This window comes from Triturus cristatus, chromosome 10 (genome assembly GCF_964204655.1).
Source record: "Triturus cristatus chromosome 10, aTriCri1.1, whole genome shotgun sequence".
NCBI lineage: Eukaryota > Metazoa > Chordata > Amphibia > Caudata > Salamandridae > Triturus > Triturus cristatus.
This window is the reverse complement of record NC_140593.1, coordinates 6,383,781-6,400,455: the sequence shown is the minus strand read 5'-3', so window position 1 is coordinate 6,400,455 and position 16,675 is coordinate 6,383,781. Positions and strand designations below refer to the sequence as shown.

Here is a 16,675-nt window from a genome sequence, read left to right as displayed (position 1 = left end):
TGAACTCAGAATAATAAAATACTTCTTGTAGTCAAGTTTATTTTAATATCCTGGGTTTGTAAATACTGCTTTTAGAAAGTTAGTATTTACTGACCTGGCCATTTCAGTCCGCCTCTGCTGTGTGTGTGTGTTCTGCCTAGCAACAGTAAGGAGCAGGGCTGGGGAATTCCAGGAGACAGGCTGGCTGCCAGGTGGTGGGTAGAGAGATTACACCAGGATGGGTGGGAGGAGTACACCTTGACTCTGAATAGACCTGTGCTCTGCCACCACAAAGCCGGCGCCGCCCCCTGTGGAGAGGCTGATGTCTCTGCCCTGCTGCTGAAAGAAAAGAGCAGAGTCACCACAACAAAGTGCTCCAGAACTGGACTGAGCCAGGCCCAGGCCCCCTGGCCACAAAGAACAAAAGAATTACTGTATAAAAGAAGGAGCCTGGCTCCTAAGAAATCAGATCCTGTTTGCGCCAAGAAGAAACTCTGCCTGAAGAGAAGGACCTGGAAAAGCTGCATGGAGGAGTACTGTCTCTAAGCCTGAGAGACTGGCCTGTGGTGGGTGCCTTGCTGCTGAAGGAGAGGAAAAGACTGAAGAAGAAACTTTGATTCAACTTGTGCTTAACAAACAATCTCCAAGGGCGTGCTGGTGAACTTGCCCCCTGAACTGCGCCCCAGGAACAGTGGGCGCTACCTTTCCCCTGGAAGACGAGAAGCTGCTGGAGGTGATTCTGCAAACGCTGACCCCAGAGAACCTGTGTGTCCCTCATCTCTCTGAGCACCACAACTCCTGCCACTGGGGCTACTGTGAGCCCAGTAAAGGCCTGCCTGCCTGGCCCGAACACCGCAAGCAACTGCCCCCCGAGCCGTAGCTCGCACCATGAGGAAGAGATTAACCAGGCTCCAAGCACCGAGCCCCTGCGACCCCCCTGGCCGTGGGGATCCCTGTAAGGACCTGCGACGCACTGTTAGCCATCTGGGTAAAGCCGACCGCGCTGCAACGCGCTAATAATCAGCCCCGACCTGCCCCTCCTGCTTCCAACCTCGTTGTGTGCCTGGGAACGTCCTGAAGCGCCCCACGAAGCATCGCCGCCCACGGACTACGAGGGACGGCAACGCAACGTGGGACACTCCTCTGTGGACTCCTGAAGCCGCCACGAACATTGCCCCCAAAGAACCAGGTACTGTGTGCTGAAGCGCCCCTGTACGAAGCTTCCTTCGCTTTGTACGGGCTTTGAGCGGTGTCAGCGTCGCGCTACACTGTTCACGAGTGAGGTGCGAGCTTCGGAAAAGCCGTTCCCCGTCAAACACATAGGCGCTGCTCACGCGTGAAGCGTGAGGTTCGGCAAGAGGCGTACCGGACTGGTATGACGCGTACCTAAGAGGGTACGGTCCGTACAGCTTCAGTCCAGCGTACGCGTGCTCACGCGAGAAGCGTGGGAAACGGGCCGACACGTCCAAACAGCGGTACGAAGCGTACGAGAGGCGCTACGAGGCGCACAGACCCGCAAGGAAGCATATTTTGACCAGAAAATTGCCATTTTAAGAACTGTGGACTGACTAAAAGTAATACAAGTAACTGGAACCTTATTTAAGTGAAGACCTGTATTTTGGAAAGCCTGCTTAAAGAAATCTGTTATATAAAGAACTTTATTTTTACATAAATACAGCCTTGTGTCTCTGTGTGGTGGGTTGGTGATTGTTGTGTGGGACATCTGGAATGCTTAAACTAATGCCCTCTGGAATCTAGCCTGACTGCTCGCGCACACGTTACCTAGAGGGTGAGCAGGGGTTATTTTTAAAGAGGTAATCCTACGCCCTGACTTAGAGGAAAGGGTCCCTGCTTGTCGCAAGTGCATACCTGCGCCAACCAGAGACCCCGGATTCTAACATTGCCCTATACCAGAGTACCTTCTTATGTCTGAGGATTGCCATAACTCTCCCATTAAAAGTACTGCTGGGAAGTGCAGGTGCCCTATCCCAGAGTACCTGCTTACTTCTGGAAAGTACCGGTACTCTCCCATTAAAAGTACTGCAGCTCTGCTGAGAAGTACAGGTGCCCTATACCAGAGCACCTGCTTACTTCTGAGAAGTGGCAGTACTCTCCAATTAATGGTACTGCTGAGAAATTCAGGTGCCCTATACCAGAGTACCTTCTTATGTCTGAGAAGTGCCAGTACTCTCGCATTAAAAATACTTCTGAGAAGTGCAGGTGCCCCATACCAGAGTACCTGCTTACTTTTGGAAAGTGCCAGTACTCTCCCATTTAAATTACTGCAGCTCTGCTGAGAAGTGCAGGTTCCCTATACCAGAGCACCTGCTTACTTCTGAGAAGTGGCAGCACTCTCCCATTAAAAGTACTGCTGAGAAGTTCAGGTGCCCAATACAAGAGGGATAGCTTATTCTGAAAAGTGCCAGTACTCTTCCATTAAAAGTACTGCTGAGAAATGCATGTGACCTATACCAGAGTACCTTCTTATGTCTGAGAAGTGCCAGTACTCTCCAATTAAAAGTACTGCTAAGAAGTGCAGGTGCCCTATACCAGAAGGCCTGCGTACTTCTGAGAGGTGCCAGTACTCTCCGATTAAAAGTATTGCTGAGAAGTGCAGGGGCCCTATACTAGAGGGTCTGCATACTTCTGAGAAGTGCCAATACTCTTCCATTAAAAGTACTGCTGAGAAGAGCAGGTGCCCTATACCAGAGTACCCTCTTATGTCTGAGAAGTGCCAGTACTCTTCCATTAAAAGTACTGCTGAGAAGTTCAGGTGCTCTATACCAGAAGGTCCGCGTAATTCTGAGAAGTGCCAGTACTCTCCCATTAAAAGTACTGCTGAGAAGTGCAGGTGCCCTATACTAGAGGGCCTGCATACTTCTGAGAAGTGCCAGGACTCTCCTATTAAAAGTACGGCAGCTCTGCTGAAAGTACAGGTTTCCTATACCTGAGTACCTGCTTACTTCTGAGAAGTGCCACTACTCTACCATTAAAAGAACTGCAGCACTGCAGAGAAGGGCAGATGCCTTATACCAGAGGACCTGCTTACTTCTGAGAAGTGCCAGTACTCTCCAATTAAAATACTACTGAGAAGTGCAGGTGCCCTATACCAGAGGACCTGCTTATTCTGAGAAATGCTAGTACTCTGCCATTAAAAGTACTGCTGAGAAGTGCATGTGCCCTATACCAGAGTACCTTCTTGTGTCTGAGAATTGCCAGTACTCTCCAATCAAAAGTACTGCTAAGAAGTGCAGGTGCCCTATACCAGAGTACTTTCCTATGTTTGAGAAGTGCCAGTACTCTCCCATTAAAAGTACTGCTGAGAAATTCAGGTGCCCTATACAAGAAGGCATGTGTACTTCTGAGATGTGCCAGTACTCTCCCATTAAAAGTACTGCTGAGAAGTGCAGGTGCCCTATACCAGAGAACCTTTTTATGTCTGAGAAGTGCCAGGACTCTCCTATTAAAAGTACTGCAGCTCTGCTGAAAGTATAGGTTTCCTATACCCGAGTACCTGCTTACTTCTGAGAAGTGCCACTACTCTACCATTAAAAGTAGTGCAGCACTGCAGAGAAGGGCAGGTGCCTTATACCAGAGGACCTGCTTACTTCTGAGAAGTTCCAGTACTCTCCTATTAAAATACTACTGAGAAGTACAGGTGCCCTATACTAGAGGACCTGATTATGCTGAGAAATGCTAGTACTCTGCCATTAAAAATAATGCTGAGAAGTGCTTGTGACCTATACCAGAGTACCTTCTTATGTCTGAGAAGTGCCAGTACGCTCCCATTAAAATTACTGCTGAGAAGTGCAGGTGCCCTATTCCAGAGTGCCTGCGTACTTCTGAGAAGTGCCAGTACTCTCCCATCAAAAGTATTGCTGAGAAGTGCAGGTGCCCTATACCAGAGTACCTTCTTATGTCTGAGAAGTGCCAGTACTCGGTCATTAAAAGTACTGCTGAGAAGAGCATTACACCTATACCAATGTACCTGCTAACGTCTGAGAAGTTCAAGTACTCTCCCATTAAAAGTACTGCTGAGAAGTGCATGTGCCCTATACCAGAGTACCTTCTTATGTCTGAGAAGTGCAAGTACTCTCCCATTAAAAGTACTGCTGGGAAGTGCAGGTGCTCTATACCAGAGTACCTGCTTACTTCTGGGAAGTACCGGTACTCTCCCATTTAAAGTACTGCAGCTCTGCTGAGAAGTGCAGGTGCCCTATACCAGAGCACCTGCTTACTTCTGAGAAGTGGCAGTACTCTCCAATTAATTGCACTGCTGAGACATTCAGGTGCTATAGCAGAGTACCTTCTTATGTCTGAGAATTGCCATAACTCTCCCATTAAAAGTACTGCTGGGAAGTGCAGGTGCCCTATACCAGAGTGTGGAAAATAGGCCTCAGCTAGGCCTACCAGTGCAAGGGGTTCGCCCTTCTCTGCACAGAGTCCTCAGACTATTAGAAAGAAGTTGGAACAGAAACTGAAATAGAAAATACATAGTTTATTAAACCTCAGGAGGTGGAACCACATTCACCCAGCACCCTGTGGTGCTGAATGAAGGTAGCACCCAGAGTAGAAGAACCATGGGTCTTTTATACCCACACAGGGGCTCAGGAAAAGGGCGGTGCAAGCATACATGAGAAGAGTTACATACATAGATGGTCATACAGAAATGCACCGTCAACAGTAAAGGAGGAGCTAGCAGTTGCTGACTCTGGTAGAAACAACCTGATAGTTACAGACTAAAAACAGATGCATGGACAGTTAGATATTCCTGCGCATGTGCAGGGTAGCAGAGTCTAAGTATAGCCAGTCCTTTAAACAGAGCACAAGGGAAGACAAAATGGCTGCCAGAAATACAAAATGGATTCCACAAAATGAACAGGATAGCCTCTAAATACCAGATGGATTCTGCTAAAGCTAATTTAATCGCAGCCAATTTACGACAGACGACCCTTTTAGCGTTAGCTGAAGACATCTCCCATAATCCAGTAGGAAAAATGAAAAATATGCATATTAATTTTTAATATATATATTTTTTTCATAAATATCCTAATTCATTGCTAGGTGGGCATTTCTCATTCTAAATATTGTTAAGCGGGTATGTATGAGGTATAAACAGAAGTACAAAGGGAACAGAGAATTGGGTCATACAGATAGCAGGAGAGAGTAATTACTATTATCAGAAACAGAATTATTAGCTTTCTAGTCCTAAGCAAATCCTAGAACCATCCAGTAAAAACATTTTCAAGGCTCCTATGCATTTCAGTTACCATCAATTTCAACTTCAAAAACATTTTCGCTAGACTTTTCCAGTGTTTCCTTTATGAGGGCTAGAGTATCTATCATTATACCCAATACAAACATTAAAGCAGTCAGACATATTATTTACAAAAATGATCCTGGATCCAGAGGACCAGGAGAACTACACAGGACCATGAGAATTAGGACGAAGAGCTGCAAAGGGCTGCTCCTCCTCAAAAATGGGACGATCAATGGGTTACATTTTCAACAAAAAGAAAAAGAAGTCCTTGGGAAATTAAAGCCGCTGTACAACCAACCAGAGGGGAGTCTTCTCCCTGTTTCCGTTTGAGCCTCACAGGCAGGCTCTTGTTGTTCCCACGGTGGAGCTGCACAACTCGCAACTCAGGAATCATGGCCTAGTTTCAAGGGGAAAGTTTCTTCTTTCAGGATAGGGCAATCACCCACCAGGGCAAATGCGCTCAGCGATCCTGTCCAGTGTCTCAGGCAGTGCACCAGTTTTCTTCATTTCAATCTAACAGGCACCAGAGACACAGCACCTGTACCCTGAACTCAAGTCCTTCCCTAACTCCTGTATTGCTCTGCTGGCACACTGCTCTTTTGTTGGGGCCATAGATCTTGGCCAACAAAGGTGAAAACTTTACAGCCACTTTAGGACCAGGATTCAGAGGCCTGATGCTAGGATCTCTGAAGCAACCCTTGTTTCAAAGGGGGTTACCTCAAGCAAAAACTTTCTCGCCTTCCTGGTCGGTCTGTGACTCTCGGCTGGGCATCAAAAGCTTGATCCACGATTTCTCCTTTCTGATTTGTGACCCCGTCTTTCGCCCAAGATAGTAGCAGGGGTACTCTCATCCCAGTGCTTCCGGCCTTCTACCTTCACTGAGGTCCTGGTTGCCTGTGCTGGTTACCTTCACTTTGACTTCAAGCTGGACTGGTGCTGACTCCTCAAGCTGGATCTGATGTCCGCGCCCCTCTGGCAATGGTTGTAAAGCAGCAAATATCTATTGGTGGACAGAACAAAAGGTCTTTAGACAAGGCACAGAAATAATCTATCAACAGAGAGGATTTTCTCAGAATACCTTCTAGTCTAGGGACGCCCCATATATTAACAAGGCACCCTGGAACCACTTTCATCTATGTGAGAGTAAATAAAACAACAGCCTCGACCTATTGGCAAGTATAAAAGGAACTCTTTGGTGAACTGACAAGAGTAATACGTCACCCAATCCAAAGCAGTCAAGGAAGTCTGTGTTCATTTCTAAAGACCCTCAAGAAAAAGGAAATGTTATACACGTTTACTCCTAAACATTGCATTATTTGTACAGGACTGCAGACACTTCTAAAATGATTTTTCTTGATAAAAGCACCTACATTGTACGCTTAGGACCATGCTCTCATGTTATAGGAGCAACAGGAAAATCTAACACTGCTAATTTAACAAAGATTCTAATTACATAAAGAACTAAAAACTTCAACATAATGGGTACACGTTCTCCAGTGGAACATCTTGTGACTAACAGACTCCTGTAAAACAATATTTTCCTCAAAAATGTTTGCTAAGGATCACATAGACCTCTTCCCTGCATTCTACATTTTCACAATCCAAACTATGCAACATTAGTTCTAGTAAGGACTGTCAGTTTATTTACACAGACTAGCTAATAAAACTAGCAATGCCCTTGCAAAACTGTATGTAGCATGAGAATAACAAACAATAGTGGTGTTGTCACCTGAGAACTTTAGAACAAAAACTACCCACAGCTAGTTCCCCTTAAAGATCAAATAAGGAAGCAGCAACCTAGACTACTCATCCTCTCATAATTCCATCAGAGAGGACGGGTAGTAACATAGCAAAATATATTTATTCGTTTTATTAATGCTAATAATGTTGAAAACAGTATTACTGAATAGCCAATTAAATGTCTCATGGTTATTTCACAGACAGTTTAGACAGGCTCGAAAAAAATTAAGAAAAAGAGAGAGAACACATAAATTTGCCTACCCTTAATTTGTAGAGGAGCTAGCCTCTTCCCCCATTTTTGACAGTAGGAAACCTGTAACAGGTTTCATTCTGTCAACACTATCAACCCCAATTTGTAGCAACTGGGCATAAACAAACTCTGAGGAGCTAAATAGCACATTTCAGCTAGCCAAAGAATATATTCCTTTAGCAAATGTACTAGTGCAACATGAGGCCGCATGAATTCAAACTGAATCCCATTGCTTCCTGAATTCATCCCTAAAAACATTTATACTATATATATATGGCAGAGCCATTGTCTTTTAAAGAGAGGTCACATATACTATGTTCATTGAGTGCACACAAAAACTTGCTTTTACCAAAAAAAAGGTAAGCAAAAACCTCTTTCTTCCCCTGCCATTTCGTCTTTCAAATGTCGAAATGTCAAAGCACATGTGAAGCCGAGCCCTGCCAGGCTTCTAAATGTAGGAGTTCGGCCTTTAACCTATGCAGCTGTTCCAGCTTGTATGCAAGGTTGTCATGCGGTGCTCCCAAGTCAAAGTGACCCTAGAGACCGAAGGCAGAGCAGCAAAACCCACTCTGTGTGTCTGCCAGCAATTTCAGAGGTAAGCTTAAAAACTTCTGCCAGTTTTTGTACATAGGTATATTGAGAATCAGGGTGCTGAGTGCTTGAGCAATATAAATGTCAGCTATGAAGTTTTATGCGCACATATGTGCATTTACTGGAGTCTGAGGCAGTTTAAAAGCTGCTCTGACTGGAGAAATCTCATTTAAATAGTGAATTTTTACTCAATTTCGACTTTGATTTGTAGGGCACTTAAAAATTAATATCCTACAATGTTTTTGCATAATAGTCATCCCCAGAATGTCCTCTACATATCCCAGAGATGTGGCATCAGAAATGTATAATGTATGCCCTTACAAAAATGAGTTTTGTACGCCTGGATAAAGTGACATTTTCACATGTAATTGACCCCCTATTGCTGTATAGCACGGCTTAAATGCAATTTGGATGCTAGGAGGTCACAGTATCATTATTAGGCATTATAAATATTAAAAAACGAATTTAATGCACCTATTTGAAATCACAAAATAATAAAAATATATGTATATATACATATATTTTTTTTTTTAAATAAATCTAATCATTTTGATGAGTCCACATATGAATAGCAAGCTGCATCCCTTTGCCTATCGTATTGAAACACATTAATTCTTAGCCCTAAGCACAGAAGCTTATCTTGAAACATCTTAAGTCTGCGCCACTTTTAAATGAAGGACAGTCATTATTATTTAACATCAAAAACCACTCTTATCCTCATTTTAAAAAAAGGCATTAAGAAAAGAAATCCCTACTGTCAATCTGCCCTCTGTTTATCAAAAATCCTGAAACTATATTTCTAACTTTTAAAACAGCAGTCTGAAATGCCGCATTTTACAACGTGTTTGACTTTAGCTGTTCTCTGTGGCCGGAGTCCGCAGAGAATAGAAATAGTCTTGCTGACACAGCTGTTTGACACGTAAAGGCGTCGAATTCACACGCCTTTCAAGTCAACCTTTCAAGCCAACACAACTCTGTCGTTCTGTATAATGTGAATGCCTTTGAATACCCTATACAAAAGATAAATGCTGTGACATTTTGTATCTGAATTTAGTCTATTGTAAAACACACAATTTCGTTTTTCTCTTTACACAGGTCATCTTAATTTTAACTTTCTAAAGGTAAAACTCTTATCCGATAATCCATGTTAGCTTTGCGCCACAATTTCCACTGAGAAAATTAATTCTCAATTGGAAAATCGTTTTTATATAGGCATATAGCCCTTAAAATTTCAAGCAAGAGCATCATTTTACTTTTTGTCTAGGATTAATGCAACAGTTTTAAAAAAAAAATAAAAACAGTTTTCTATGGAAAGTCTAACTGGTCTTTGCACAAAATAGGGCCGAGGAAGGCTCCTTGAGTTTCGTTCCTCAGCTGCCCTGTCTCATCAGAGAAGCTAAAATAGCCCCTCAGCGCAAAACCGGGCCACAGCGAGTGCTCCGGGCCCCCACCTCTCTCCAAGGCTGTCCTGCTGCAAGCATTACACATTTTCATGTCAGTGAAGCTTTCTAAGCAGTGATTTCACCTCCTGGTTCACTCCCCTATTTTTAGCCCCCACCTTACAGGCTGCAAGGTCAAAATCTGCCTTGCACAGCCCTGAAGCTGTCAAAGACAAAAAGCCTTCCTAATTTTATCTAAACTGCAATAATTTGCCCTATGGAAAAATGTATTTTAATATACAATTTCTTTTCAAGGGTCATAAGTTTAGGTTCAATTCTCAGATTAGCAGGTTCAGCTTAAATTAGAACCTACAACCCTGTGGACCCAGCACATTGGCTCACTGAACCACCAAGAACACAAAGCTGCATAGGAACAATTTGCAAATTCGAAATACCCACAATTTTTTGCAAGCTAAACTTTTAACCGGTCCCTAATTACTCTTCATTAATAGATTTGTACATTAAGGGTGTCATTAAATCACAGGGGTTGCTCTTTCTCTAGCTACACCCCTCTCAATTTCCTTTTGCGACTTATTGATGGTGATGAGACCAAATTAAATTTACTCCTTAACAATTTCACTTCTCAGAATTCTTTCACATATTCACAGTCATTCAATCACACGCTTTTTCCAGTGCTAGCAACATCCAAAACACAATTTACCACACCACAACATGTAAACACACATTTAACCCACAGATCAACACTTAAGACAGAAACAAAAGACAGCCCACAGACTGTACTTAAACCAAACCATTTGTAAATACTAGTTGCAAGTCATATTCACCAGATTTGGCTGGCAGAACACCAAAAAACCGCTCTGCATCTCATCACTTATGAATGTTACTAAGTGCACAGACCAGGATCCTTTTATGTACATATTTAGTTCCTCGGGGTACTAGTCACCACTTACAAGTATTTTTATTCCATAATGCGCTGTACATTATAGAAGAAAGACCATACTTAATATACATATCCCTATTAGGCGTCCCCTCCGGGGGGGGGCAGTTGTGCTTCATCAAGATTCAAGGTACCATTCCAAAAGCAACACAACTTTTGAAGTGTGCTAAAGACAGGCATGCCAAAAATAGTGCAGAATATGCAATATTATAATCAAAGTAGCACTTAAGGTACCTTTAGTACGATGTGCCGTTCAAATCAATTCAGTTAGAGAAAATTCTCCTCATTACCTGCCTATGTGAATTGCAAGTCACATATATCAAAACAAACCAAGTTGGCCAACACAAAATATACCATACTCAAAGCCACAGTAAGCGTTACTAAACTACCTTACCAATCACAGGCATCAAAACCAACAGCAAGCGCCGCAGACACTTACCAATCACTTGGTGTCCAGATTCATCCTGCCAAGTTCTAAAATCGACCAAATAGTCACTGCACGGTGAATCAACAGAAGAGATCTCAGTCGAGGACCGGTGCCACCTGGATGGTCAGATCAGAAAGAAAGGAAAAGTCTCCGTGGATGCCAAGACTCTGGTCTTATCGGGCAGGGATCACGTCCAGAGCGAGATTCCAATCCTTCGTCGCGACCAATCCTTTGGGCATCCGAGTCACCGATGAGCCCCAAGTTGAGGCGCCAATTGTGGAAAATAGGCCTCAGTTAGGCCTACCAGTGCAAGGGGTTCGCCCTTCTCTGCACAGAGTCCTCAGACTATTAGAAAGAAGTTGGCACAGAAACTGAAATAGAAAATACATAGTTTATTAAACCTCAGGAGGTGGAACCACATTCACCCAGCACCCTTTGGTGCTGAATGAAGGTAGCACACAGAGTAGAAGAACCATGGGTCTTTTATACCCACACAGGGGCTCAGGAAAAGGGCGGTGCAAGCATGCATGAGAAGAGTTACATACATAGATGGTCATACAGAAATGCACCGTCAACAGTAAAGGAGGAGCTAGCAGTTGCTGACTCTGGTAGAAACAACCTGATAGTTACAGACTAAAAACAGATGCATGGACAGTTAGATATTCCTGCGCATGTGCAGGGTAGCAGAGTCTAAGTATAGCCAGTCCTTTAAACAGAGCACAAGGAAGACAAAATGGCTGCCAGAAATACAAAATGGATTCCACAAAATGTACAGGATAGCCTCTAAATACCAGATGGATTCTGCTAACGCTAATTTAATCGCAGCCAATTTACGACAAGAGTACCTGCTTACTTTTGGAAAGTGCCAGTACTCTCCCATTTAAAGTACTGCAGCTCTGCTGAGAAGTGCATGTGCCCTATACCAGAGCACCTGCTTACTTCTGAGAAGTGGCAGCACTCTCCCATTAAAAGTACTGCTGAGACGTTCAGGTGCCCAATACAAGAGGGATTGCTTATTCTGAAAAGTATCTGTACTCTTCCATTAAAAGTACTGCTGAGAAATACATGTGCCCTATACCACAGTACCTTCTTATGTCTGAGAAGTGCCAGTACTCTCCAATTAAAAGTACTGCTAAGAAGTGCAGTTGCCCCATACCAGAGTACCTGCTTACTTTTGGAAAGTGCCAGTACTCTCCCATTTAAATTACTGCAGCTCTGCTGAGAAGTGCAGGTTCCCTATACCAGAGCACCTGCTTACTTCTGAGAAGTGGCAGCACTCTCCCATTAAAAGTACTGCTGAGAAGTTCAGGTGCCCAATACAAGAGGGATAGCTTATTCTGAAAAGTGCCAGTACTCTTCCATTAAAAGTACTGCTGAGAAATGTATGTGACCTATACCAGAGTACCTTCTTATGTCTGAGAAGTGCCAGTACTCTCCAATTAAAAGTACTGCTAAGAAGTGCAGGTGCCCTATACCAGAAGGCCTGCGTACTTCTGACAGGTGCCAGTACTCTCCGATTAAAAGTACTGCTGAGAAGTGCAGGGGCCCTATACTAGAGGGTCTGCATACTTCCGAGAAGTGCCAATACTCTTCCATTAAAAGTACTGCTGAGAAGAGCAGGTGCCCTATACCAGAGTACCCTCTTATGTCTGAGAAGTGCCAGTACTCTTCCATTAAAAGTACTGCTGAGAAGTTCAGGTGCTCTATACCAGAAGGTCCGCGTAATTCTGAGAAGTGCCAGTACTCTCCCATTAAAGTACTGCTGAGAAGTGCAGGTGCCCTATACTAGAGGGCGTGCATACTTCTGAGAAGTGCCAGGACTCTCCTATTAAAAGTACGGCAGCTCTGCTGAAAGTACAGGTTTCCTATACCTGAGTACCTGCTTGTGGGAAGTGCCACTACTCTACCATTAAAAGTACTGCAGCACTGCAGAGAAGGGCAGATGCCTTATACCAGAGGACCTGCTTACTTCTGAGAAGTGCCAGTACTCTCCAATTAAAATACTACTGAGAAGTGCAGGTGCCTTATACCAGAGGACCTGCTTATTCTGAGAAATGCTAGTACTCTGCCATTAAAAGTACTGCTGAGAAGTGCATGTGCCCTATACCAGTGTACCTTATTATGTCTGAGAAGTGCCAGTACTCTCCAATTAAAAGTACTGCTAAGAAGTGCAGGTGCCCTATAACAGAGTACTTTCCTATGTCTGAGAAGTGCCAGTACTCTCCCATTAAAAGTACTGTTGAGAAATGCAGGTGCCCTATACCAGAAGGCCTGTGTACTTCTGAGATGTGCCAGTACTCTCCCATTAAAAGTACTGCTGAGAAGTGCAGGTGCCCTATACCAGAGAACCTTTTTATGTCTGAGAAGTGCCAGGACTCTCCTATTAAAAGTACTGCAGCTCTGCTGAAAGTATAGGTTTCCTATACCCGAGTACCTGCTTACTTCTGAGAAGTGCCACTACTCTACCATTAAAAGTAATGCAACACTGCAGAGAAGGGCAGGTGCCTTATACCAGAGGACCTGCTTACTTCTGAGAAGTGCCAGTACTCTCCTATTAAAATACTACTGAGAAGTACAGGTGCCCTATACCAGAGGAACTGCTTATTCTGAGAAATGCTAGTACTCTGCCATTAAAAATAATGCTGAGAAGTGCTTGTGCCCTATACCAGAGTACCTTCTTATGTCTGAGAAGTGCCAGTACTCTCCCATTAAAATTACTGCTGAGAAGTGCAGGTGCCCTATTCCAGAGGGCCTGCGTACTTCTGAGAAGTGCCAGTACTCTCCCATCAAAAGTATTGCTGAGAAGTGCAGGTGCCCTATACCAGAGTACCTTCTTATGTCTGAAAAGTGCCAGTACTCGGTCATTAAAAGTACTGCTGAGAAGAGCAGGAGACCTATACCAATGTACCTACTAACGTCTGAGAAGTTCCAGTACTCTCCCATTAAAAGTACTGCTGGGAAGTGCAGGTGCCCTATACTAGAGTACCTGCTTACTTCTGGGAAGTACCAGTACTCTCCCATTAAAAGAACTGCAGCGGGGCGTGTCCAAGATGGCGACGGATTAGGACGTGTTTTCTGTCCCTCCGCCGCCGTGAATGCTTCGCATTGTTTAGAGCCTTCCCTAACCCCTGATGGCAGACCTGGAGCTTGCGCTGTCCCTCCGGCAGGCTTTGAAGTGCTCTAATGTTGGTCCCGTCTAGGCAGGGAGTGCGGAGCCCACCCGGCGAGACCGGGGCCTGTAGTGCGGCCGGGCACCAGGAGACCGGAGCCTCGCGCTGAGACGCGGCTGGGGGCGGTGCCTTCTGCGGCGCGGTGGGGACGGCGCCAGTAGCTGTGGAGCTGCGCCCAGCCTCCGCGGACGACGACCCGACTACCACACGGGTGAGGATCGCCTTGCCGGCCCAGGGAGGGTCCGACCTAAGAGCGGAGTGCCTGGCAGCAGCGGACGGCTGACCCAGGGCGCCAAGTTGGCGACTGGCGGCTTGGGCCTCGGGCGGACCCGCGGCCTCGGCGGGGTGGTGCCCGGGGGACTCTGGCCCAGATCAGCGCGGTGGACGTGAGAGGGAGCCTGCCGGTGTCCCGGCGCGGAGCCCGTCATCGACCCTCCCCCCCGCCCGGGAGTGGAACGTCCTGGAGCACAAGGCATACGGACCACACGGGAGTGTGAGGCCGCGGAGTTACTGCGCCCATGCCGGGAGCTGAGACCAATACAGCGGCATAGCTTGCTGGGGGCCCTTGAGGTGCTCGGACCCGCGTGGGGCTCTTGCGGTGGCTCCTTGGGAACTTTCTGTGTGCTGCCCCTGCCTGGGCCCGGACTGCTAGCAACGAGGGGGCGCCCATTGGAGGCGGGGGCCCTGGCTTCTCTCGAGGCCGATAGCTGGACAGTGGGGTACCTGGAGCCGGGCTGCGGCCGTGGGGACGCCTTGTGAGGTGGCCGTGAGTGCCTGGGATCACCTGGTGGACCGCCGCCCTGACTAAGGTTGTGACCATACACCGCGGCTGTCCTGGGTCCTGGGTCCGTGTGGCCTGGCGGGGGGGCGCTTGCCCTGGAGGCATCTGGGAGTGGCAGAACTGGAGGCGCTACGTGCGGTGGACATTTCTCCCCCGGATTGGTGGGCAGGCGTTTGTGGAATAAGTCTTGTGGTGCGGTGGGGCGGTTGACCCCGGGCTCTCGGCCGCTGGCTGCGCCCGGAGAGGTATAGCAGACGGCCAGCGCAGGACTACCCACCGTCTTCCAGTCCGGGCAACTGCTATATCGACCGCGATGTCATCTAGGCCCCGCAAGGAAAAATCGGGCAAGGAGGGGCCCTCGAGAAGTGCGCTGCCGACGACTCCCCCGGGTGCCGGCGCTTCCCCCCAGCAGAAGGATGACGACGCGCTGGCCACCAAGGCCTTTATGTTGGAACTCTTTACCGCTATTAAGGAAGACATCTCGAATCTCCACTCCCAACTGGCCTCGGATCTCAGGGAAATGAGACGGGATGTGGATGGCATTGGCGCGCGAGTGGCGACGTTGGAAGAGCATGATTTGGGCTTGGCGGGCGACGTCCATCAGCTCCAACAGGGTGTGCTCCGCCTCACGGAGCAGAACCTGGATCTCCAGGCACATGCTGAAGACCTGGAGAACCGGTCCCGTCAGAACAATATCCGTATCCGAGCGGTGCCCTGGGGGGGCGAGGCTGGGGACCTCCGCGGTTATGTGGAGGCTCTCTTCCTGCAAATCCTTGGCGATGATGATGTCCGTGAAGTCAGGATGGACAGGGTCCACAGAGTGGGTCTACCGAGGGGGTCGGGGGCACCTCCGTCGCACATCTTGGTTTGCTACCTTGCTGTTCAGGGATCACCGCCCCCAGCTCTTCCAGGATCTGGCAGCCTCCACGCTGCAGAAGCGCCGTGAATTTCGGCCTGTGACGGCATTTCTACGCGACCGGAATGTGGCGTACTCCTGGAGTCATCCCTTTCGCCTCATCTTTCGATGGCAAAACAGATTAGTTCAGCTTAGATCACTGCAGGCTGCCAAAGACCTCCTGGGGTTGGATGACACTGCGGACTCTCAGAGGGATGGGCCCTCACCATCGCGGCGCGGGTGGCGCTCTTCCTCCTGGCACCGAGTGGGGCGACTGGTGGCACAGAGTGGACCGGATATCGAGACCAGCCAGCAGGAACGAGATGGAGCATTGGCCTCCGTAATGACGGTGACGGTGTCGCCGCAGCGGGACAGCTCCTCAGCGGCGTGAAGGTAGAGGGAAGGCTGTTTGGTGGCGGAGGGACGCCCTCTTCCTGTTCAGGTACCGTGGGTAACTATGTACTTTTGGCGAAGATGCCCCGGACTGGAGAACGTATGGGACACTAACTGTTATCTGCGACCCCGTTCTCTGAGGGTCACAACATCAGCCCTCTTGGTTGCACTATTCGTTTTTTGGACTTTCTTTTTGGTGGTGTCAGTTGGCTCCCTTGCCTGTTGCATTTGGGTTTCTTTTGCGTTTTTTGGGAGGGGGTTTTTTGGGGGGGGGACGGGGTGGATGGGTAGGAGTGGGATGGGGGTGGGTTAGTGGTGGTGGCCAAAACGTATTTCACCGGCTGCTGTGTGGGGCGCGCTCCGTGAGAGTCCTGAGAGGGGGGCCCGGGTGGGTGGAGGGATGCTGTATTTGGAGGCGAGATGAGAATCGCGCTTGCTTTAGAGGGGACCTTGGGTCGGGGCGATATGGGAGGGAGGGGACTTGCTACCATTTGGAAGGCCGCTCTGAATGTGTGAAGGCTGAAGGTCGACTTTCGAGACTTGGCCTGGGATGGCGTGAGGGCTGTGATCCTGAGGTGCACTACTGGTCTGCTTTAGCCGCTGCTTTTGGGAATGAGAGGGGCCCTTGGGTTGTGGGATGTGCTTTGTCAGTGACCGACCTGACAGTGAGGGGAGTCGGGAGATGTGACCAATGCCTGTTTCCCTAGGAACTTGGAATGTAAAGGGATTGACTTCCCCCCAGAAACGCCAAAAGGTCTGGAAATATGTCCTGGATCACCACTTAGATGTGGTCGGCCTTCAGGAGACCCATCTGGCTCGTCGCGATGAGGCCCGGCTGAAACATAAGCAATT

General features: G+C 47.3%; 1 long non-coding RNA gene across 1 annotated transcript; it reads right to left on the bottom strand.

The window, feature by feature from the left end:
- Positions 1-4,457: 4,457 nt before the first annotated feature.
- Positions 4,458-11,016, bottom strand: LOC146788708 (uncharacterized). Its single transcript, XR_014969702.1, has 2 exons — positions 10,597-11,016; positions 4,458-6,239 (listed from the first exon to the last, which is right to left on the bottom strand). It is a non-coding gene; the product is annotated as an uncharacterized LOC146788708 (long non-coding RNA).
- Between the last annotated feature and the right edge of the window lie 5,659 nt (positions 11,017-16,675).